At 41.6% G+C, this 26,521-nt stretch overlaps 1 protein-coding gene across 6 annotated transcripts in view; it reads right to left on the bottom strand.

Annotated features, from left to right (window-relative positions):
- Positions 1–24,963, bottom strand: part of SEMA4D (semaphorin 4D) — a 111,195-nt gene extending 86,232 nt beyond the window's left edge. For 4 of the 6 annotated variants that reach the window (XM_088054683.1, XM_014258810.2, XM_014258809.2 and 1 more), the window contains exon 1: positions 24,743–24,828. The gene's annotated coding sequence lies outside the window, so the exon portion shown is untranslated. Of the gene's footprint in view, positions 1–24,445; positions 24,515–24,742; positions 24,829–24,900 lie in introns of those variants that run through there. The other 2 variants (XM_088054682.1, XM_014258808.2) reach the window with 2 other exon arrangements.
- Positions 24,964–26,521: the final 1,558 nt, after the last annotated feature.

The following is a 26,521-nucleotide window of genomic DNA, read 5'->3' as shown; positions in this document are numbered from 1 at the left end:
TGATGTGGCACAGCATCAGGCCTCTAAGCAGCAGCACTACCACTTCTGAGGAAGCTGCATGGGAGCAAGGAGAGAGAGTGAGAACTAGCAGAAGTAGCTCTGCCTGGGTTTTCTGGCATATGCAATGGCCGTGGCACACCAACACCGAGAGGCACAAGCCTCCATGAATGCCATGACCATGAGAAACACAAAGCACCATTAATGCTGCTGCATTTGAGTTGATCTTAACAAGCAAGTGGCGACACTGGATATTTGCATTTGTATTCATAATAAGGAGTTTTATTGTGCAATTTTCAGGCTACATTAAAACAATAAATATAATCATGGAGGAGAAAGAGGCAACTTTGGTTTTGCCCATAGTAAAGATGAACCCACAGGCAAGTCTATGCTGGGAACAGCCACACTGTCCTGCCCATAAGGGCTTGCATTTGTGCATCACATACCTCCAATCACACTGACTCTTCTTTCAAGCAGGAGGACTGCAGCACGGACACATCATCATGCTCAATGACATGGATAGGGAACAACACCACTCCATACTCTATGCCCTGTGTGCCCTGGCAGCCCCACCATACCTCCACAGCTAACCAACCCACAGATCAGCTCCTCAAAAAGTCTTTCTTGTAAAGGTGCAGCACCTGCGTGCCCTAAGGGCCACTGCCATACATCAGCAGCTCAAAACTCAGGGTCTTTTGCTACATGAAAGCCAGCTCATCCCAAGGTGCAGGCTTTCCTATACAACTAAACACTCCACCAATCTCAGCATGGCTTTTCTGCCCATAGTGCACTACAGATATCGATTACCAACACAGCAGCACCATGTAAAAACCTACAGTCACCTTTCTTGTGGGTTTTCATGCATGTGTAACCAGAATGCACAAATAACTATCTCAAGCCAAGGGGCCTGATTCTTGCTACAGTTAAGGTAAGATGTCTGAGTACCACTGCTAGCTGAGAAAATACCACCATACCCGAGTAATCTCTGCAAACAAAACAAGCCTCTTCAATGCATACGGTCTGCGTAGACACTGTTAATGAAGATGAAGGACAAAGCTCACAAAGCTAGGAGAGTTTTAAATACCTGCTTTACAGGCAAATCTCAGCAAAACACACAGGTCTAAAAAATAAAAAACCAACCAAACGTATTCTTTATTTGCAAAGTACCGTGAGATCTTCTGAGCTTCTATACCTTTACCTCAGTTTGTAATTAGGACTCTCTCAGTAACATGTGCATGGGATTATAGATTTCCTTCCCTCCCCCCCAATCAAGTTTCAAGTTTGTGGACCAGATCCAAGGAGCTAGTTTCTATGCATTCCTGAGGGAGAAAGGGCTATAGAAAAGTCTTTTATTTCTGCATGTATTTCCCAGAAGGCCCAACTAATGCAAAAGGAAATGTATCAGGCTTCTTCAATGGGGGGAGGGCAGGAGGGGATTAACATGTTTCATGGGCAGAGTGTGTGCAAGCCAGGAGGGTTGAGCTCTTCTGTCTGAGCAATTAGATGCAACTCTTTTGTAAACCTTACGGTATGATAGCTGAAATACCCTTTTCAACAGAAAAACCTACTCAAGTAAACGTATAAGTAAATTGTGCTGAAAAACAGACCACGTCACAAAAGGCTACTGGAAAGGGACACGCTTCAGACTGAGTACGTACACCTCATGAGAATCACCACTGAAGCACATCAGCATCGTGAAGTTAAGGGTATCATCTCAGGAGTGTATATTTTCATTGCAAGTCAGCATCAGCTGCATGGTTTCATGTAACTGCTAGCAACTGTTTCCTCCTCCTAAACTGATTTTGTACATACTTCTCTACAAAGCTTTTAAAGAACTTACCAAGTTTGGGTCCAGTTTCAGAAAGATGCATCAAGATTAAAAAAAAAAAACAAAACAAAACAAACAACCAGGAGCTGAGCAACTGTTCCCTATACAAATGTAAGTATTACAGGAAACTAGATAAAAGGTTCTTTCTCCAGGATTGTGACTCCAGCTGCTATTTCCCTGGAAAAGCCAGATAGGCAATGTAGAAAGCAGCTTCTGTCCCACCCCATACCTCCAAGGACTCAAACTGTGACTCCAACCACCAGGTACACAGCTGCAGTGTTCCCCAAGCCTCTGCTGTTTCCCTTAGGACTGTTTTTTCTTTAAAACGGCCCCTTCCACTTGCTCGCAAAAGTAGGACTTAAGGCAGACATAGCCTAAATTTGCTGAAGGTAGATACTGCTTTCATTTTTACAGAGGACAGGGAGCAGACCATGCCACTCAGGTTAACTTACTAACATGCAACTAATTGAACAAGAAGCTCAGTTCAAGTTTTACTGCATTTGCTGGTCCAAAAATCCCTATTCCACCTGTATTTAAAAGCTATTTGCAGTTCAATATAGCATGCTACTATTATAGCTGTCTACTCAAAGTAAAAACAAATTCACTCCCCGAGTTAATCAGCATTTTTGGTTACAGTGTAAACAGCGTAGGATATTTAACTAGTACATTCAATAACATAATCACTAATCCTCCTCTTCAACTCTCACATAGAAAAGTAAAAGCAGTCAAATTATTTACTTACTTAAAAACAAATGATCAGGTTGATTGTTCCAGGACTGTGCTTTTAGATGGTGAACTATCCAGAACTGTATTCATGATATTTAGTAAATCAATCGGGAGGAGGGGGGTGGGGGGTGGAAAGTGACAAGATTCAGTACTGATTTTGCTCAGTAACTTCTTTTCTGTGATCTCATTTTACAGTATTTGAAGGCTTTCACTTTTGCAAAACTATACTCTGGAATTTTAGCACTACAAATGACAGACTCTCTGTCCACAAAGACCAACACTTCCAACAGTAACCCGTTTGCCCATGAAACACCTACTACTAAAAAATATGCAAGCAATTTAAGACTTTATCATGTTGATAGGAGAAGGTGATATTGAATAGCATGATCATTCACTTAATAAGGTATGAAAATATCCAGCAGCCAGAAACTGATGATCAACAAAAAAATGTGCAGGGTCTCACAGAGGAGAGTAATTAATGCTTGGAAATAAGATGACATGGGGGATTTGCAATCATTAGAATCAAAATGAGGAGAGATCCATTTTGTGCAGAGGGAACATGAGAGTAGCAGACAAGGCTCACTACAGAATTTCACACAGTCATTCCAGAGGTCTGCGCTGTACTCAGGAGCTATGGCAACACCTTTAATTTGTTTTACTTCAGGGAAGCACAGGCACACTTTTTTCAGGTTATCTTTTCAGTTTTATCTGAGCTCGCCAACCTACCCACTCCCCCCACTCCTCTCTCCCCTGTCTAAGGCAAGAGAGAGTGCATTGAAAGGGTAGGCAGAACCAGATGCTGTAATTCTGGGGTGATACAAGAAAAATGATTTTGTGGCTCTGTCAAGAATTTTACTATCTTTTACATTTTTTACATAGTTCTCCAACGCAGCCATGCCACAAAGCTGCAGAAGCAATGAAGGACAGAGCACAGCTGCAGCAGTAGCACGCACAGCTCCGTAGCACAGCCCCTTTTCAGTGCAAAACCCACTGAGCAGTCTGCTGCTATATATGCAGCTGCCTCATCAGAAAGACTTCATGTGCATATCTCTGAGAGAGACAACAAAGACCAAGGCAGCAATCAGTCTTATGGCTGTTTTAAATACATTTCTTTCTTCTTTCACCCAAAATCAAAACAAAACACAAAACAAAAAAACCCCATGCCACACCAAAAAAACAGTAATTCATCATTACATCATAGATCTTTTTCCATTATGAATATGCCCATGTATGTGGTTGGTAAATGCAAAAAGAAGGGAACAGAGCCTGTGTGAAACTAAGTCACAGGCTTCTCATTCTGTTTCTCATTTCTGAGAAAGCATGAGAAAGAATCCAAACAGTCCTTGGTAAAGGACAACAATCTTTGCAGGTGGTGTTTAAGAAAACAGTCAAGGGGTGATGTTACACTTAACCAATGATGGTAGATGTGTTGCTTTAATGACCAATGAGAGTTTTACCTCTCGGACTTTCTCAAACACGTCTATAAAAGAAGATCAAAAACAATAAACTTTGCTCTCCTGTTCAATGCACAAGAGAGTCTGTGTCATTCTTCTCACCATTCCCAAGAGGGCAACATGCCCAACCCATTATCAAGGTAGAAGTGAAACCCTAGCATCAGTACTTGTGCTTTGGAAACAATGTCATTACAGACCAAAGCTCTTCTCAGTGACCTACCTGAAAATTATTCCTTATTTCTCTTTGGCTGTATACATAGGTTTGAAAAATCCCACCTAAATTTTTAAAATGTTTCTGTCACAGCCACACTTCTCTAAGTCTGTTCTTATTTGCCATGAATCATTGCAATGCAAATTCTTCATATTAACTTCTTCAACCTTGCATGGCATAATTACAAATGTTCTCTCTGTGTATGTTTACATGTTTAACTGAGAGATTTCACACCATGCAAAGGAAATGTCTCAGTACACATTTATTTCATGTTATGCTTACACAGTGCTACATCATTTACTTCTCCATTTCTAGATAAACTCTAGCACAGCACAGTTCATAAACAGCTATTATAACACTAGATAAAATACAACATAACAACGCAAATAGAACTCCCCAAATTGCACACAATAATTAAAGGCTTTAATGAGAATCCCACGTGAAGAAAAATTTCATTTTAGAACTGGAAATGACAGACCGTAAAATCAAATAATGGGAAAGTAGGTTTCAGCCTCAAGATACTGTGCATTCCACACATATGCCAGACCCCAGGAAACTCTCTTGAAAGTTGACATGGGATCTGAAGCTGTCTGGGACAGTCCAGGGCAAAAGAAAAGCAGCAGCATGTCAGGTTTTGCCTATGGTAGCAACACTGTTTGGAGAAACTCTTTCATCCCTCTCAGTATCACACATCTTATCCAAATTATCATTTAACCAAAGCCATTTGTGCTTCTACTGTTACTACCCTGAAGAAGGCATATAGCCTGAAGGGTTTAGCAGAACACCTTACTCGGCCTATCATCTGCCAAAACTGAAGTCAACAGCAGGTGCCAGCACAACTGGGGATCTTTCCTCCTACGGCAATCTTTCCCTTCACAAGACTACAAGTTCTCAAGCAGAGGAGGACCACCGATCTAGAGCCTGGAGTTTAAGACACAGAGTTAAACATACTCCCTTTCCCAGAAGCCCTGGAGCCTCTGAAAGCATGGGTGGTCCCTTCAGGAAGTAATGAATCCCTACAACCCAGAAAGATGGACAAAACAGCCAGCTGACACCAAGCTCAAGCAGCCTCCCTTCTCCATTCTTGACTACTTCCTGAAATATTCCACCTGCTTCTGTCACCCACCAATCCAAATCAAGAAGGTAGATTCTATAATAAGAGCAGTAAACGCTCCTGAGCTTGTAACTAGTAGCTTTTCAATCAAAGAAATAGGTGTAACTTGTTTTTTCTTCCCAAAGTTCCTCATCCATCCTCAGAATAACAGTGAACTTCAAGCAAATAGGGCCCTTCGGGATCCTGACCAGCACTAGATTTCCAGACAAGAAGATTTGTATTTACATGATTAATAATGTAATTACTATAATTACTTATAATAATATATTAGTATGTATTATATGTTAGGTACTACAACACATATTAATACAATACTATAATTACTTATATTTAGTGGAAAAATTTTGAGGAATACAGGCTTCTTTCATTGACTGATGCCTTTAAAGTTTAAAGCAACGTTTAATATAAAAGGAAAAAAGTCATGAAAACTGGGCTATGCATTCATTTTACTTTGGTCTCTCAAGCAAATTTAAGCACCTTACTTTATTGAGCTTTTTGAAATCCTCCCAGCTGTAAAATTCAAACAGCAAATTTATACTGCCCATATAAACTAATTTCAAGATCATGAGGCCTTCACCCAAAGTCACAACATTTTAGAACGAGCTACTTTTTAAAACAAACTTCTTTCAGTTACAATTCATACAGTGACTTTCCCAGAGGGCAAACAAAGAATGGCAACTCAGTTGCTGCAGCTCTCCCAAACCTCTTGACTGTTTGCGTCTCTGGTAGCTCATGCAATAATGCAACTTTGTCAGCATTATTTCTGCAAACCATTTCAACTGCAAAAGCCAGCATGCACCACTGGCTTCTGCTCTGGCACGCTATGCTACATACCCCCAATCTGGTCCTTGGTCACGCTGCTGAAGCAGCCGCACTAATCCCAAACATTTGTGATTCTTTCAAAAGAAATCATTAGTTTCACAGCAGTTTTTGTGGACCTTATTTTACACTGATGAAGGCCAAAAGCAACAACCAGAACAGCCACAGCTACTTTGTTCACACAGAAAACAATGTGAAACTGCCAGCATCATTCTGAATTGCCGAAATTGCTGAGTTTTACGGCACTATGTTAAACAGCTGGTCTACAAAGCAAAGTCACAAAACTGATGGTTGGTAATTTCCCTCTCCCATTCACCCTCCCTCACAGCAGATGCCAACTAATCAGCTACATTTCTTTAATAATAAAAACATATCAGTCAGCTGATACAAACATGGTAACCTGAAACCTCTCATTGTTTTAAGTATTTCATTCTTGACAGAATGAGAAAGAAAACCTGAACACTGTCAACTTCTAATCTGCAACTACACTTCTTCAGCTGATTCTGCAGCACAATTCTGCAAGTAAAAAGCAGTAACTCTCAGCACATAAATAAAAACTGCATTATGAAAATTAATTGGCAAATCCATAGTTTTTTGGGCTAAAAAAGAAATGAAACAACTCCAAAATGTGATTTGTGTAGAATGAGGGAAGCAGTGAAGAGGGACACAGCTTTCATGTGAGGAACGCTCTCAGTTCTGCTTGCTACTACCAGCCGTAGTTTATGCCCTGATACCTTGGGCAGCCCTCTATGAAGGTTCTGTAACAGCCTGTTCCAATGCTTTTATTCCTGGAGAGGGCAGCCCATGGCCAGGCTGGAGTGGAGCCCCAGTGAGGCTCCCACAGCAGCAGTCACCACTGCCAGATCAGCAGAGGACCTCCCGACCTGCCCCTCAGCACTGACACCTCTGCCCCTGTCTGCTAGCACCTGCACAACTCAGGGGAAAACTAATTACCACATAAGCAACAGGAACAAAAGCAAAGGCAAATTAATAGTCAGTACTGAAGTGCATCCATTAACAAAGCTGTAGAGAGCTATGCAAGACAGCAGTCTTGGGACATTAGCTTAAAAAAAATTTAGAAAGGGAAAGTGACATGAAAAAGCAGACACAGCTACACACCCAGGCAGAAAATGGAGAGAGCAAAACACCAGTGATAGCTACTGCAGACCAGAAATATCAGCTTACCATTCCCCAAAGAAAGTTATGCCATGTGCCAGGTTTCAGCCATTCAGGAGAGAAGCAAGTCTGTATCACACACATCTGCCACTGATAGATGGGACCACCCTCTCAAATCACTCCAACTGACTGCAAAGAAAAACCACCTGCACCCACAAAAACAATCCTCATCTCCCAGCAGCCTCCAAAACTAAACCAGAACCAGGAAAACCTGCTGTGGCAAACTCTTCCTGAAGGACCTACCACCACCAGGTCAAACTCTACTCCTATGCCTGCAGCCAGCCAGTGCTCCCTGCACACTAATCTATGCACACCATCTACTCAGCCACATACCTCAGGAAAGTCTCCCCTCCCAACAAAGATGGGCTTCCTCAAGAGAGGTATCTAATTCCTTGTGTTTACCACCATCTCACTTGCTGTAAAATCCTTCCCCATTTTGCACACTATGTCACCATCTCTATTTAGTCTGCTATCTGCTGATCTCCCTGGGAATAAACATACATATATATATACACACACCTTTTCTGTCATAGAAGGGGAAAAAATTTCAAGATGCCAAACTTCAGATAGCACTGCACACCCAACCACCACAAAACAACTCAGTGACAAGCATTCCTTTCTCTGAATCTGCTTTAAAAATATTGAAGAAAATATACATGTAAAGTGAGTACCAGGTAAGTTTCTTCAATTATTAGCTTCTCAAATGCACAGATTCACTCCCACATATTTTGTTGGTTTTTTTTTTATTAGATAAAGCATCAATGTCGTTAAAATGTAACAGCATCTTTTCGGTATTTAATACATTCTTGTTATTAAAGAAAAGAGATCTTTTAGAAGCATAAAAGATTATTCCGATGTCTTCTAAAAGGCAGATTTTATTCTTGGTTTTCCTTTTGTTTTACACATATTTCCAAACAACACCCCACTGATTTTGCATTTGTGTGGAATGCATCCTGTTCATTTATTCAAGTGTTTTTCACTGATGATGATGATGATCGAGGTACAGTTAGATTTTTAAAATCACGGAACCAGAAAAAGCAGATGCTAGTTATGCAATACATACCACAAGTTTTAATAAAAAAGCAAAAAGCACTGGCATGATTCAGAAGCAATAACCAGAAAATGCAATAATACATTCAAGAGAACAAGCGCAACTGATGTGTCTGTCATTCCATGCCCCATTTATTCATCTAACTTCAGCATGTCTTTGGGCAAAAAATACTGATATGCAACTGCCATTCACTTTTGTAAACAAAGAGTATTCTGCATATGTTTCTACAAATCACATCAAAGCCTGATGTCTTCAAAATAAATCCCAAGATTCAAGTTAAAGTTTTGCACACTTTAAGTGTAAACAAAGCAGCCAGTTGTTCAGCTACAATTTACACAAAATAGGCACCTTCACATTTAAGCTGTATGGCAGTAGAAAACATGCAGAATGTATAAATAATGTACCAACAAAAAAAAACCAAAAAACAAAAAAACAAAAAACAAAAAGAAAACAGCTTCCCAGTAGTTTCTACTAGACCACACTGAGGCACTTACTCAGCCATTGCTATTCTTTGGGGCTACACCTACATACGTCTCCAGCTGAACCTGAAAGCTATTACAGAAATTATAAAAACTAGTCACAGAAAGAGATCCCAATGTATACATACACGTAAGAAAACTTACAATTAATCTCTACACAGGCAACATGACTCAGTTCGACTTGAAGCTTAGGCAACTTCAACCTGCTAAGAAATTCAGCTTCATTGTTAGTTAATGTTAATGTAATGAAACTGACCAGTCAACAGTGACAACACTATGTAAACCTCTCCCATTTGGAGCCTAGATTACACCATTTTACAAGTTAAAAAATTCTTTTCTGCTGCCACTAAATTATTCCCTATTGTGACAACTCATTTACTAGAAGCATCTTTAAATGAGCTTTCAGTTTACTGAATCTAACAAAGTATCTAAAATTTAATTTCTTACCTGCAACTCAAGCTGCATGGCTGTTCTCAGAGCCCTATTAGAAGGACCGTAGCAAAAGGTTGCCTTGAGCACTTGGCAATGCCCTGAATTTTGTCATCAAGTAATGAGTCTGCCACAAAAATAATGACTACATGGCAGCAGCCTGCTGGATATAAATCGCTTTGCTGCTTAAAACTAGATTTGGGATCAATATTAAAATAAAACCAAAACAAACCCCCTAATACTATCTGAAATGAGTAGAAAGAAAAAAGCGTATGTGCTGGTCTCACTAACAGGATGCCAATTAGCATTAGGTTGTTCCACATTTGAGCAAGTGTAAAGATAAATAATATGAAACAGAAGACATTTAGCTCTTCACACAGTCATCTCACAAGTGCTAAATGCTTCACCATGTAAATGGAAACCCTTTCTAAAGAGACTAGTACTAAGCAGCAGCAAAATAAATGTTTTACAAGTAGCCTCTCCCCTCTCCAGCCCTGCTTACCCTTTGTTCCCATAAGGCTTCAGTTCTTGGTTAACACCTCTCAGTCTGAAAATAATTGCCTGCCTCCTAAAGGCATCTTGGACAGTGTCACTCCTTAATCAGCAGGAGGACAGCTGAGTGATGTGAGGCATTTCCATCTTCTCCCTGGAGCAATTGCACCATCTCCACAAGACACTACTGCAACATCAAGAACTAAAATGACTTTAGATGTGGTACTCTCCCATAATGAGAGCCATATGCCAATAAGGCTGCCCTCTAAAAACCCAGTTCTATTAGGCTGCCTATTAGGACTTGGTGTATTGATACGGCCATGCCAAGGATCAATCAGTGCAGCCTGAATTCAAACCTCAGGGAAAATCCATCTGTAGAAATGAACTCCCAACATGACTGGTATACCTAGATTCAAAACCACAAGCAATAATCAATTGCATAATCTTTAAATTTTTATCATGGTGTGAACACGGTAATCAGTAGCAGTAGGTTTGCAAGTTCTAATGCTCTGGTATAGGAAGGATAACAGTAAAATTCTCCTAGATTTACAAAATGTGATGAATTTACTTCTCTGCACAAACACCTCAGAAAATAAAACTAGTTATCTATTTCTCAGTAAATTGGAGGGATAGAGAAGAAAAACGTGATCATGGGCTTTGTTACTATACTTGCATTGGGTGTACCAAGAAGGTAATGAGTGAATCAGAATAATATCTATTTCAGCTTTCATCAGATTGGTAGCACACACTGTAGTTTCACCCCACAATGAAACACCAACATCTAGAAACTGCATGGATGCATTTCTTCAGAGCAAGTCACCTTCTTTCTTCACATGACACACTTGCTTGAAAATCTAGACAGGATCCTCCACATCTTCCTTCTCAAAGAGACACCAAAATCACCTTTTCTGTAAGAACACATACATCTTTCTTTTTATCCAGTTTTCTATCCTTCCCAACTCCACACTCTTCCTTACTATCCACTCTTGAGGTCCGTCCCACACAGCTCAGATATGTGGCTAACGCTCATATCCCCTGCCCCACACTCCTTAATTTTGCTGTATATTCAATAAACTAACAGCTACTGCCACCTTTCCCTCCTCCAAGCATTTGGGATTCACTTCCGCAGAAAGACTTACTTGGAAAGCATTTTCAGATAAAACAGCCAAAGGCAAAGTTGAGTAACTCAAAGGAGCAGGGCCTCTCAAAATTCAAAATTCTGCTTCCCCTCCTACCATGAGGCTCACTTTCTTCTTGTTTCAAACTATGCTGTCAACTGCATATGGCAGTGACCATGTTTCCCACTGGTGTTTAGATACCATAAAGTTTTAACACACCTGCCTGTTTGGGGCCCTCAAATGCCACCAGAATATGACAGCCCTGGAAGCACTATAAAACCATCTATTACACTTGGGCCTGAAGTCTTTAGATTTTTGTAGAAAATGGAACTCATTAATTGTGAAAGTGACAAACACCATCCTTTCACAATCTCCAAGTCCCTCTTTTTTACATAAAGGGAACTACCTAATTTGGTTTTCTCGGGAACAGTTTGACTCCTGGAAGAGAGTTTCTGAAACTTTCATAATCACTTCCTCAACCTCTCAAAAGAATCACTTATATTTCTTCTCTGTTTCCCGAATGTTTTTTAAAGCTCACATTTTCATCAGCTACAAAATATTAAACTGTCTTTGCCTCATGTCACATCACAGTAACACAGAAAACTGTCAACATTTTCACACAAACTCCAAAACTCAAACAAAATCAGGAATTAAAATTAAAGCAAAGTTCTGAAAATGGAGAAAGAAATCTTTGCTTTGGGAGATCCAAAAGTAAAATATTTTTACTCTTTAAGTAAAATTGATTAAAAAATTAATAAGATCTGCTTTATATCCTGAAAATGATCAAGGCATCCTGAGAAACTTGAAGAAACATGGCAGCAATGTAAGCAGATAAAGAAACCTTGTGTACAAGAAAGTTTTGCCAAATGTTTAAGGCATTCAAGTCCAAAAGTAAATAAATCCCTGTATTTCATCATACAGACACTAGACAGGGAAGGGGAAGTGCTAATGAAAACCTCAGGTTTTAAAGTGTTTCCTGTTCACAATAGAAACACTTCCTCGATTAATCAGTGTATTCAACTATGATGCATGTCTACATGACCCCCAAGTACAAAGCCATTACACGATGAACACTGAACCTCACCAACACGTTTTCAGCTCTGCAGACGGCCACAAGAAGAAGCATTAAGCTTCATTACTGATCCTCCCTGCTAAAACAGCTTCTCCCCCTTTAGAATTTTCAGAGCTAGGCTGTTCCACATGCCTCTCAGAGATGTAAAAGCCTGAGTAGCTGACCTTAGGCTTTGGACCAGATCACATTGTCCTCCTGCCAAAGAGCTGAGCAGGGGGTTACAGCCAAAGTCCAGACACATGCCACAATTACCACAGCAAACACTCAGCTGTTTTAGTCAACTCCAATTGCCACCTGCCACAAAGCTGAACCCCAAAATAAGCACAAGTACTTTACTCCTATGGGTAACTCACTGGCTGACAGTTAGGCTGCAACAGAGCATCTCATGAATTCTGCATCTTGCTGTGCATTTTATGAAAAGTTAACAGCTTTTACCTTCCTACTCCTTGCCTCTGCCACAAATGCATGCACTCCAAGTACTAATACAAATACAAGCTTTTGAACAATTGCTACACAGACTGTACAAATCACAACAGAGCCCCAGAAAATACCATCATCACATTGCTGGTGCTGTCCTGGACATTGCATGCCTTCCCTCTTATTCCATACACTTAACCCTTTGGCACAAATCCCACTACTGGTTCAGCATGATGAGTCTGGAAAATCTGTGCCAATGTGCAAAGAGAACAAACAGCTATGTGTGTAATTTGTTGTACATGATAGAATTAGGAATTTTAAGCAACTGAAAAACAAGCTTTATATACAATATGTCTTTGTCCTAGGTACTAGAAATACCTACATACGTAACCTGATTTATATAACCAGATAAATTTACCAGTCACTAAAAACACACTATGCCAACTGTAACTATCTATGCAGTCTTCATCTAAAATTTAGATTAAAACAATTTCTAACCAGCTAGATATTAAAATTTAGACTAAAGTGATTTTAATTTTAATGAAGCCTGACTTCTAAGTTCCATGGAATATATTTGTCTCCAAAAGCAAGGTATCTGTTATTGTTTTTATGAACTCCTTTGGAGTAAAGGAAATTAAATCTAAAGAATTTAAACTAAACTGAATTTTAGGTACAGCTTCTCTTTCAATGAAAAGCAATAATCATCCATTTTTATTACAGTTTTGTCCTTCACATTCCTCTGCTCAGGATGATTCAGGAAACACTAAAGTTGCTTGTTCCAGTACAGTCAGTACCCACCTGACATTGTTCTGGCTCATGACAGTACAAACAGTTCCATCAATGCATTTAAAAAAAAATGGCTTGCCAAAACAAACACAGTGGCTCAAAACTGTACTTTCCCTCTTTGAATGCTAAAATTGATATCCATCATTATTGTCAGGATCTCAGCAATAAAACTTCATTTTTCTTGCTTTCCACAAGAATCTTATTATATGCCACCTTCAGATATTATGGCCTATAAAAAATGTTTGTGGCTTTACTGTTAATATTTGATTAATTTTAACCCTAACCAAAGGTTCACCTGTCTGAACAGAAGGCATTCTCAGGGGCAATGTATAAAGAAAAATACTAATAGCATGTTGCCTAAGTAACCAAATACAGAATCTCAGCTACATTTACAATTTTCAACTCTATAAAGTCTTAAATCTCAAGGCTTGAACATCTTGAACTCATGCAACCACAAAGGATTTTCACCACCTCATGAAGAGTCTCAAAAGAGCCTGCTGAAGTAATTCGATCACATCTGAAGAAGTTTTGAAGTTACAGCAGCAATCCTGCAAGGACATCTAACCAAACATTTTTATGGTGCTACTGGCTGTAATGTGAGTACTACATTAAAAATCCACACTGCTCTTCCTAGTGAGATCATTAAAACATTTTTCAGAAGCCCACATAAAAACCTGCAAATCCTGAACAAAGGCTGCAGTACTACCTTCTATTCCTTCTATCCTTCCTGAACAAAGGATACAGTATTATCTTATCTATTATCTTCTGGCATATCTATTCCAGCTGAGCTTTATCCATGCAGACATTCCAGGATCAGGGTGAACTGTTCAAAGACTGCCCAAACATCACGGTCTGAATACTCAAGTTCAGACCTGCCACAGCACCTCTCTAACCAGAAGCACATCCTCAGATCATCAGTCTGTTCTGCATTTTATATACCCATCTTTAAACTCTAACACATGCTTTCAAGTATCCTTTAAGCCACTTGATTCTCACCTCTACACATCTCCGTCTCACTTTTATGCAGTTTCAAACAATGTTATTTATCTGGATATTCCTTGGTTTTATTATCTCTTAGTGACACAGGACATAAACCCTCACAAAGCTTGCAAACAAGTTTTCAGGACCCTAAAATAGTGGCTAGAATCTTAGCTGAAACTGACAGAAAAGCTAGCTAACAAATAATGTATTCTGTTCTCAAGCATTACCCCAATTGACTCCTGGCACTGTAACACTGCTATGGGAATGTTCTGTCACACTGTAGAAGCTGACAAAAACAGCACAACTTTCTTCTCATGTGGTTACCGCCAGAACAAAACCTCAGAGAGGGGGGTTGTGATTTTGGTGTTTCACTGACAGCACTCTTCTCTCAGAAGACAAATGATCATGGATTCTTCTTCATGGATGTAACTATATTCACTTGCATAATGTCTTGAATTCAGGTGGTAGAATAACTTGATCCAAAAGTTAATTTGGCCTTAAAATGCATCTGTTTAACTCTGGTTAAAACCAAAAATTGCCAAACCAATGCCTAATTCTCTGTCTACTGAAAAAAGACAAATCCACACCGACTAGTGCTAAACCTCATATTTCTAATTCATGAAAATGGATGGAAATGCTCTAACTATGCTGCCATGTCCATCTGACATGTAGTCCTGATATCCCAAAAACCTGTTTTCTGCTTTTACTTGGATCCCAAGCAGACAACAGTTATCTCTTATTTCAGAGTGACCAGAACTACTTATTCATATCACAACAGTCACTGTAAACCATTCCCATTACACAGGAATTTATAAAAAAATTACACAGATTAGTAACAGTATCAATATCTTTTGCAGCCTAAATGAAAAAAAGTAGTTTGCAATACCTTCTAATTTTTCCTCCAAGTTTTCTTTTTCTTATCTCTTTAGTAATGGAAACTTCTAAATTTCCCAGCATCATGAACTTTCCAGTCCTGTTCTCACAGCCACTATGACCTTTCCACAGTAACCAACTTTCAGTACCAAAAACTCTCTCAAGGAATGTTAGGGATCTGTACAAGAGCAGCATGAAAGGTGCTTTGCTGCATGGTCAAGGCAGAAGCAGTACATGAGGCTCTCAGTAACCACAGAGTCTGCTAAGCCTTAGCAATTCAGACGGACCAACACATCTGTAGCACTAAAACTCCTTGTTTTGGAACCCTAGGCAATTCTGTCCATTTAAACTATCAACCACTAAGCTTAGTGGCAGCTATGCTATACACTTCTTCCTTGCAAAAGAAGTGACTACAAAATGCTGGAGAGACTCTGCATGCAGTCCCAGCAAAATATCTGTCATTCTCCCTCACCAAGACAGCAATGGCCTCACACAGAGTCAGCCCTGATTAGTCCAAAGCAAAAAGAAAGCCTAACAGTATCTCAAAGCAAAAGCACAGAAGAAACAGTTTTATTTCATCCCTCTGCAAATGTCCCACTGCATCAGTTCAGGTATTATAGCTCAACTTCTTCTAGCACAAACATGAAATCCAAAAGCAATTCACTGTTTCTTCACAAGGATGAACTAAGAAAAGTGGCAAAATTCTTTTGCTTTTCAGTAAAAAAAAATTCTCAGGAAGTGCAACATGCTGCACCTGGGAATTACAAGCGGACAGAGAATACTCCTTTTGCAGTCCTGATACCTGGCCACGGCTGCATGAAGAAAAGTACTGTTAAGAACACAGGGGTGGGTAAAGGAGGGAGAGATGTGAAGATGCAGCAAGCATAAATATGCCCTTCTGCACAGCTTGCAAACCAAGAGCAAGCCTAAGTTTCTGCAGGAACAGTTTGCTCTCCCCACCAGTGTTAGGTTTTTGTGCATCAGCCACTATACTGCTTAAGAAACTACAATTCAGGGTATCTCATGTTCCTCCTCTTTGAAAATAAGTCTTATTCAATAGAGAATTAGGGTTTTTGTTTCCTCAAAGTAACAAATCCCCTTGCATAATAAACTTAGAGTACAATTTTGGAACAACGTACACGGATGTAAATAAATAGCAACTAAATTGGTGCATGATGTTAGTGCATCTATGATCAAAGTCAGATAGCCATCTCCAGAACATCACATATGCCCCCAAATGTGATCTCGAAGTCTACCAAATGGGGAAAGGACAGCTGTGTTTCTTATAAAATCTCCACACTCCAAGGAATGTAAATAAGGGATATTGTTAAAATGAAAGATCTAGTTAAAGCTATACATTTATAACTTTTAAAAGGTTTTCCCCTCCTTTCTGTATCTTTAATCAAAGGTTATAAATGTGTAAGGGATGGCTGTTGCCATGGAAATATTCAGGCCAACATCTCTCTGTGGGAACCTCAAAGCTCCCTTCACTGCCGGGCGCCTTGTAATGACAGGGCCACATCAGCACCTTTGACTCTCAAAGCCCATTTATTGCATAGAAATTAGCACAGCTGACTCCATTCACCTTCCACAGACAAACAGTAACTACTCCTGCTCAACTGACTTTCTGCTGCACTCGCCCTTTCTCCTAGGATATGCTCCCAAACCTGTTTCAGCACCATCCCTCACACTACAGCAAATTAATCTTCAAAGTATACTGCCTTCTCAGCTAAAACTAAGCAGAAACCAGAGGTTACACAGGCCATCAGATGCTTCACCTGATCAAGAGCATCATTTCATAATCTGCTGAGAAATTTCTTTTTCCAAAGCAATTGACATATAATAAATCTGCATCCTATTCCAGAAGATGGAAAGCAGAGCTATGAAGAAAACCAGAGGCAGACACGCAGCGACAGGAACTGAACTCTCATAAAAGCCAACAATTAAATAACAGAAGACAGCTTCTGAATAATGGTTACTTTTACCTCTGGTGATTGTCAGTGGTAAAGAGGGGTAAAAAGGAGTCTTAAAAACCTCAGTGGAATTCCTGGATATCAGCATGTACCATTTGATGCACAATCAATTTATGCACATAGGAGGCCCATTTCAATGCAAATGCAAACTGATGCCTTTTTTTATTATTATTTTAAATCCATTCCAAAGAGGCAAGTCCCACCATCTGAGAGTGTGTTCTTACCAACAAATGCACACAAGCCAATATACACATTGAATTTATGCAGTCACATGTTTGCATGAAATAGATTTGTGTCACATATCATCTGATATTGCAGTAATAAATCCCTTCGACACATAAAATGTAAGATTCAACACACATTTAGAACAAAGTTACATACAAATTTGAGGAAAGAAACTATTTCAGTAGTATCCACCCTCAAAAACAGCCAGTCAAGTATTTTAAACAGCTAATATACTGTGAATGTATACCTATGGGCTGGTTCTTTTATTTTTTAATTCTTTAGAGAGAGAAAATTGTAGAGATAAAAGCTCTTAAGCCTATGGAAAGATCTCACATATTTATCATACAATCGTTCACAACTAGTTCCGGCACAAAGGAAGTGAAATGACTTCTTAAGTCTCACCTAAAAGATAATCAGGGTGACCTTTCAAAGAAGTTTATCAATTTCATTGATGGTGAGTAAAACCTAAATCAGATTCAATTGAGCAGTAAATTTATTTCCACAGTGGCAAGCATCTAAACATTTAACTGTAGATTTTTCAACAACCCAAATAATTTAATGAAGAAAGAGGCAGTCATTCTCTCATCTAAATCAAGAAAGAAAAACTTAACTCCTACCACTGAGCAAAACACAGACACTTTTTAATGGCTTTGCAGGGTTTTTGTTGTTTTGCTTTTTTGCTGGGGATACTACTTCCATCAAAGGTACTTATTTTCTTTACACCTACAGCTCTGATCAACAAATAATTTTCTGACAAAGGGACCCTTCAGGTGGGGTACATCTACAACCACACACAGATGGGGATTTGTGCACGCACACATATCTCTTGCAAATCCTTAGTAATTATATGCAATTGCTGAGTGGAAACAGGAATGCCTGAATTTCTTGCCTCTGGCCATTTTAGGCACTTTTTGTGAAAAAAAACAACAGATATATGGGAGGGTAAAAAAAAAAACAAAAACTGAGCACAGCAGTTGTCTAGCAGACTCCTAGAGCTTGTTACTGGGAGCTTTTGTTTTTTGGGGTTTGTGTGTGTGTGTCTGGTTGGATAGTTTTGCTGTTATTGTTGGTTTGGGGGGCGGGGAGTGGATTTGTTTGGTTTGGATTTTTGTCGTTCTTGTTCTTTTGAGAGATCAGGAGAGTATACTTGTGCATGTCCCTGTACTAGAGGGCAACCTCGGCAGGCATATGCCCAGCCTCAGCTACGTTCCAGCCACACAAACTTGCCATGTTTCAGACCAGGGCCCTGATAATTGACTTCTTTGTGCAGACTACTCTTCTCTTCTTAAATGCTTTGCAGATAATTCTTACCATACAAATTTAGACACAGCAGTATCTCGTGGCCCACACTGCAGTGGCTTGAATTACAGAGTCTACTGAGAACATCCAAGATGGGGCTCAGAAAGAAGGGCAATTTTGTAAGATTAGGTTGAGAAAGTATTGATTGTCCCAAAGTCTGTCATTGGATCAGCTGGTCCAATGATCCCCCTTCCACAAACTGTCTTCCTTACATCTGCAGACAAACAAAAGGAGTCTCATCTGATTTTACTGAACAGTCAGATGTTCTGCTTGCATTAACAACTGGATTTTATTTCTTAAGTGTGACTTAATAAATGTCTTCCAAATAAATTCAAGCATTACTAGATGAGGTGAAAGCACAGAGAAGAATTATCTGTAAAATAGTGTACTGACATACATTCTTGCAAGTTACTGTAACTCTAGAAAACAAACCAGTGATGTCCACGTGCAAATGACAGTCCCAAACACCACAATGTATTGCCAGTTTAGTCCTTCCTATTGTCACAAGAAACGATCTGCAAACCAGAAAGGTAAAGTAATGCATTTTCTGGAGATACATTACAGAATTAACTGTGTCCTCACACAAGCTTTAACCAGACCACATCAGGCTCAGCAAAACAAACAACAGCTCCTTTTCAAGTATTCCAGAATTATGAGTTTAATTACAATAAACCTAACCAATGTCAAGCACAACTTCAATGACCTGATTTAAGACATCGATTGAATGTTCACTTTGTTTTTTAAAAAGTCTGTATTGCTCCATTCTCCCCAGAACATATAAAATTTACACAGAGAGAGAATTCAAATCCAAGAACTTTCACATCTCTAGGTCTCTTCCCCACATCCTGCATTGTTTTTCCAGTAACACACAATCATAACTCATTATCATTTTCAGTGGAAATGAGAACAAAGACATTCTATAAAAAAACAAAAAGCCTCCACATTTTTGTACATCTCTTTGTATATTCAATGACAAAGTTCATACATTATCATTTGTTTATTAAAAAAAACCAAACAACTGAGCATACACTTATAAATCAATTATTTGGGGCAAGAAGAAAGCCTGCTTTACATTGGGAGAAGGAAGAAAACTCAGAAATACTGTTAAAGCCTGGCTTTAAAGTGGAAAAAAAAAGTGGCTTAAAGTAGTGAAAACTACTCTTCAACAAAGCAAGAACTTTGTATATATACATTTATATATATATATATATATATATATATATATATACATACTTTGTATATAACCACAATTCATGCATTTTTCCCCCCAACTCCTTGGCTTTGCCATTTGCAATGCATGCAAATCTTTGTGGACCTTGAGGTTTTACTCAGGCACAGGGAACACCAGCCGCCCCCACTTGTCTTGCCTTGCTGCAGTTCTGTCAGACCTGCTTTAGCTTCCAGACAACCTTTGGTCTCTCTGCTGCACACCAGCAAAGAGCTAACCAAGTCTGTAAAAGTTTTTCCTCTCCTCCTTGCTTTCCCAGTAGAACTGGCCATTTCCATAACCTTCCCCTGCTTTGCATATTCTTTTCTGTCTCCCAGCTAAGCAATCAGATGCACTAAGATATCACAGTTTTCCAGTCTGCTAATTCCATATATTTCCAAGTCACTTCCATACCAGTGCTCTATCACCTACACATCTGCTCAGCCTGTACAACCCTGCAGAGAAACAGGGTTTCTGTTTCTTGCACAGAGCCACAACCAGGCTCTGTGCAAGAAACAGGGAACCTGCCTGTCCTTGCAATGAGGCCAACAGGTACTAATTTTGCAGCAGTGTTCAATCCTCTTTAGCCTGCCTCATATATAGGCTAATACTAATTTTTTAAGAGGATCAATCCAGAAAATGCCTAGTGGATTATGAGCTCACTGCTGTACATGAACAGAGACAAAAAGAAATAGGCGGATGAGCAGAGAAAGACAAAAAAAGTGTGTCCGCTATTTCTTGTACCAACAAACTTGGTTCTAAACTTCATACACTGTCTTCAATTAACTATATGTACAGTCTTTACAAAGATTCCTAAGTTCCTTATCTGCTGACATCTACAGATGATTATTATTTTTTATCTGTTTACAGGTTTTTTTTATTTTACCATCTGTTTTGTTTCCCCCCACAGGCCACAAGAACCGGCCCCCTCAGTACAGAACAACAAAGTCTTGAAGTAAAGGCTGCTGTTTGGTGCTTTAAAAGACTTACGTGTCTAAAGTCTCAAGAGTTACAGTACTGAAAACAACATTCATGCTCCTCCATTCAATACAATTGTTTTTTTCATCCTCAATTCCACCATAAAAAAAGAGAAAGCCCTACACCCAGTAGAAGGAACTTCTGGTGCATTTATTAATTTTGCTTTCAGAAACACTAACATACCCAGAAGCTTGCTGCACTACAACTTGGTGTTACAGGGAGCAGGAGGAAACAGAGCAGCTCTTGGACACTCTTGGCTAGAAGCAGAGCTCAACAAACTTACTGCAGTATCCTCCCTCATGGTGAAGGCAAGCTACAGCAACACCTCCAGAAGCCAAACAGGACTTTGCATTCCTGGAACTTTACGGGCAAATAAAAGACTATGAAAGCTTTTTGGCCAAAATACAATTAAATGTAAGACCTCATTAATCCAGTTCTGGACAGCAAGATCTGTAACTTCCCAATCCAAGATGACAGTACACATTAGTCTGAAATAGGAAGTTCTGCTTTTTTCTTTATAGCTGAAGAGCTATGGGAACATTCTAAGTAATTTTTGGATCCTTTCATTAATTCATCTGAGAAACAAGGACAAAACCCTCGTATCAGAAGGGAAACAAAACAGCTTCCACATCTAGCCTGCACAGCTATACCAAAACACAGTCAAGTTAACTGCAAATGGAAACTGCAGCAGTGCCTTTTGGTTTTCCCAAGCTCTTTTTGCTACTCAACCAGTTGTATGCTCTGCTGAAAAGCTACTCTTCAGCCACTTCAGCTTCCAAAACTCAAGGCACAAGTAAAGGGGGACTTTTATCATTCTTTTCAATATGCTTCTTTTATCTAGACACTCTTTTTTATCTAGACACTTTATCTTCTTTTACCTAGACACTCAAGCACAAGACTGCTATGCAAAGCCAGATGAAGGCCTTATAAAACACTGCTTTATCATCAGAGAAATGACTAGTTAGAAAAAAGGAGGCAGAAAACTTGAGAGAAAGAGCAACCAAACAAAAAGCCAAAAGCACTTCCCAGCTTCTTGTTTATTATGCAGGTTCCCAACTGAGCATACCTTTCTTCAGTTAATTAACATGGCCAACAGCAACTGAGTACATGGCATAACAGAGAACACTCTCCCACCAAACTGTTTAATATTATCACAATGAAAGTTTACTATCTGCTTTACTTGTTTTTGTTGTCATCTTTAAATCTTCAACATTATTCTCACATGCTACCCAGAATTTAAAACACTGTGAAACATTGTCTCAGTCACATCTACAGGTACTTGATTTTTAGTTTAATAAGAAACATAATAGATCACCACCCATTCATAAATGCTTTCATGGTCATATACCTTAAGAAACTGCTTTTCAACTAATTTACATTTTTAAAAATCAGATTATGGCACAACCACCTATCAACTTATCCAACACCTTTTGCAAACTAGGTGGCATATGCAAGTATTACATCTAATGCTAGCATCTCAGCACAAGAATTAATTTTGACATGATTGAAAGAGACCTCCCACTTGCCTTACTGCAAGAAAACAGCTAAGAAAATGTATTTTAAAACGAAAAGATTCATTTGGCACACACCCCCTAAGACAGCTGGGAGAGAGGGCAGGAGTGCACTGCAGAGCAAGCACAGTGCAGATTTCAACTCCACCCAAGTGGCCCTCAGCAGATGACAGATCCTCTCAAGTTCTCCAGCTCCTCCCCAGCAAAAGGCTGCGTGAAGCAGAGAACTCTGAAGCTCAGCTACTCACGAGGCAGGCCAATATGGGATGTGCCAGGACAACCAGAGGTCCTTCCTGCAGGACCTTTAAGTGATATAAATCCACATATTTTGGCAGGGTATTGCTGTATCCACACAAGGTTAACAAAAAAGGTTATCAAGTGTTCAGTGTAATAGCTGTTTATGCAGGGACTGGGATGGGGGGAGGAGAGGGGACTGAATCATTATACTAGCAAAGAGATGGCAACACAATGTATTAAATCTGTAGGCACACCTGTACTTAGAGTGTCCAGAAAAACCTATGAATCAGTGTTACAGTTTTGAAATAGAACAGTTAGCATCAAACACTTCATTTGTTGTGGAAGTAGCTACCTCCCTCCCCACTAACTACAATGGCTTTTGTTTCTTATATAAAAAAAGAAAAATTAAAAAAGGCAAGAAATTTAAAGAATAACTATAGACATATTTTGGTAGGTATGAATGCAAGCAGCTTTTGTCAGCAGACTCTGTAGCAATCCTTGACCATCGAAAAAGGTGTATAAAGTAATTGCTTCAGGAGAGGAGGAAGAGATGGTAAAATACTTCCTCTGCAAGCTAAGAGATCATAGTAAAGACAGACTTCATCAGTCAAACCAGCTCCCCATTTACAAAGCCTTTTTTTTTTTTTCTCCCTCTAAGAATATACATGCAGTAACACATTGCCATGCCACTCATTCGCTTCCAGTGGAAAAAAGTCACCTATACCTCATCTCTGCTACCGGAAAGAATGGTGAGTGGCCATCCATACATAGCCTGCTCATCCCAGGCAGCACACTGTACTAAGGCTCTTCCCCGCACAGCAGGGAACAGGGTACGTACAGTGTTTCACCCGACAGGAGCCACTCGGGTCTCTCTTACAATGCTCCTTTCTAACTCAGTTTGTAAACGATACTCCCACTCCGGCTCGGCCTCCACACTCGCCATCCATGCAGCCAGCACAGCTTCCTTTAGGCGCACTTGCGTAACTGCCTGAGCTCGCACTCTTTCTAATAAAAGAAGTCATTAAACAGTTCTCTAACAAAACCTCCATACAGGTATCCAAAAGGGAGTATGACATCAGTAGCTATTTCTGAGCCTGATGGGCACAAAGCAGCCAGCAGCCGTGTGCTAATTACTGTAGGAATTTTCTTTAAAAAATAGGCTTTATTATTACACTGATTTCCAGAGCTACTAGAAGCACCTGGGTGCTATAAACTTAAAACGTGATGTTTCACATTTTTCAGCCGAACTAACTCCCCACAAGAGGTACATGATAATAAAGACATGAACGAAGATAGGAAAATGCTTCAGCATTAAACCAAAAAGCAGACTTGAAAAATCCCTTCAACCAACAGATCCATCAGGTTCCCTCCCACACCAGGGCAGCGATCAAGCTCCTGTTCCCCTCCCTGCTAAAGGCAGTCACGTAATAGAAAGGAGCTGCAACAAAGAAGTTACCACGGCTGCAGTCATCCACTCAATCCTTCTCCCTTAAGCGCCCATGATGCGTAGTTTTGTATACGCGGAAAATACCATGCAACAACCCGCACCTCCGGGAAGCGGTGAAGATATCCCCTCAGAATTAGCTGAGGGGCAAACGGGGACAGAAAACTCTCTCTTCACCAGCACCCTATAAACTCGCACCTCTGTGGAGACCTGATTTAAACTCTCCTGACAGCTGAAAAATAAGACAGCACTTAACAGCTCTTCAGAATACATGCAGCCGGTCACCCGACAGCAAACACCCAGCACCGCGTCCTGCCCTTCGCTGAATGCGGGACGCCGGCTCCCAGCAGACAGCGGCCTCCCCGAAGCGCCCGGACACACTCCTGGCAACCTGGGCTGCTGGCCCTTGGAAACCGACCGCTTCTCAACCGGGCGAAAGCGCCTCTCATCTGTCCTCAGCACCCTCGGGCGCGCCCCCAGCCCCCGTCTCCAGGGCAGGTGCGGTCAGCACGGGCGGCAGGGGCCCGACCGCCGCCCCGGGCACGCACCTGGCGGAGCCGCAGCCGGCGGGCGGGCGCTCGCTCCCGCCGGACTCAGCGGGGCTCGGCAGCGGTGGGAGGAAAATCAGATTTATAAACCTGGCAGCCCTCGCTCATTTGCTGCTGCTGCAGGCTCCTCCTCTCCGTCTCGCTCCGGCCGAGTCGCGGGTGGGGGCTGCCAGCGCCCTCGTCCCCCACCCGAACCCAGCGGCGGCCCGGGCCCCGCCAGGCGGCAGGACCGACTGCGCTCCGTAGGTGCGGCCCAGCCGCCCACCCCCACGCCGGGTGCCCCAGCCCCGCACCCACCTCGGCGGGAGAAGGCGCGGCGGGCACGGACGGGCGCTGCCCCAGTGCCGACCGCTCCCTCGCCGCCGCCTCCTGCTCCCTCCGCCCGCTGCCCGCCCCCCGCCGCCGTCTCCTCCTCCCCCGGCCGGCGCACAGCCCGCCCCGCCGGGCGCTCCTACCTGCGGGGGGCTGCGGCGCTCCCCTCGCGCGGCCCCCGCCCGCCTCGGCGCCGTCCCCGCGGCTGGGGTTGGGCCGGCGCAGCCCCCTCCTCCTGCGGCGGCGGGGGCAGGGCGGCGGGAAGGGCAGGCGTAGGAGGAGGAGTTGGTGCCCGTGTGTAACAAGTTTGGGTTGCCCCGCAGTATGGCGGCCGAGCGGCGCTGGGGGCGGACCCGGCTCTCGCTCCCGGGGGTCCGGCAGGGGTGCTGGGCCGCCTTCTCCTCGGTGATGCTCGTCCCTTTCCCCGCACCCGCCGCAGCTCCGTTAACGGCAGCGGCCCCGTGGGGCGGCGGGAGCAGCAACGGCGCGGGGTGACATTAGCCCGGCCACGGCGCCGGCGAAGCGGCTCCTCCCGCGCCACCTGGCGCTGCGTGGCTTGGCAAGGCACCGAGGCGCCTCTGCCGAAAGCAGGTGCGGTGTCCCGCAGTTCAGCCGGGCCGTGCGAGAGCCGCCGCAGCTCCTCGCACCTAGTGCCACTTGTCGCGTTCCGCTGCTCCTCCTCCGCCTGTTCGTCTCGGCCAGGATCCGCTCGCCGCAGAGCACAGGGAAAACCGCACCTGGGATCCAGCCTCTCGGCAGCATGGGAATGGAATAACTCGTGTCGAAAGCAAACGTTACTGGAATTATTGCACCTTAAAGCATAGGTTGGCTTAGGTGACTGCTTGGCGGTATATAGGAGGACAGAAAATAGGTCAGTAAATGCACAGATCTCACCCGCGATCCTTCTGCTGAGTCACTGATGAGTTATTGATTACCATCATGTCCGTGCACGCTGGTGTGACTGTTCAGATGAATGACATGGACCAACACATGGGTGTCGAGGTTTGGATTGGGGTTTGCTTTGGGTTTTTTTATTGCTGTGGAACAGGTGATACCAGTGTCATGAGATTGCCATAGCTTGGTTAGCAACAGTCATTGAAGCAAGACCGAACAAAACATTTAGTTCATTAGGTACTGGCACTTGCTTTACTGTCTGACCTTTAAATTCCAGCATTACACAACATTGTATTTTTACAATAACATGCTAGTCAATCTCTAATAATTCACATTAGCCGTAGGTAAGGAGTACTGTCAAGAAGAAATGATAGAGGAAATCGAGCCTCTTAAAGACATAGAAACATAATGATAACCTTAGATGAAGGAAGTTTAGATGCAAAGCATCCTTGATATTTCAGGGTCTATGAAATGGTAGAGTATGAAGGCGGGTATTAGCATAGCCAGCAAACAGTCTGTTGTGTGGAAAACAGTGGGAAATCAGTTTTCCTGCATTACATTTTCAAAATGGTGGTTTAACTCAGTCTAGCTTGACATGGGGTAACCAGTGTTCATCACACCATTGACATATCAAATAAGGTCATAATGCTATCAAAACATTGTATATTAAGCATGGGGAAGAAAGTCATACCCAGCTCTGGGGGACAACAGCAGTGGGGAGCAGGAGGGGCTGAGAAGCCATGGTCTGCCAGGAAGGAAGGTGGAAAACCAGTTCTGATAATTTAACCTAAGTCTTACAGGGCCATAACAAAGGATCAGATGAGCCAGAAAATTCTTGCTGCAAATACAGCAGCATGATAAAAAATCCTC

Source organism: Pseudopodoces humilis, chromosome 4 (genome assembly GCF_049639895.1).
Source record: "Pseudopodoces humilis isolate 2021_Gansu_Grassland_sample_001 chromosome 4, ASM4963989v1, whole genome shotgun sequence".
NCBI classification, from domain to species: Eukaryota; Metazoa; Chordata; class Aves; order Passeriformes; family Paridae; genus Pseudopodoces; species Pseudopodoces humilis.
The sequence above is the reverse complement of the archived record's forward strand: the minus strand, read 5'-3'. Positions and strand labels throughout refer to the sequence as shown.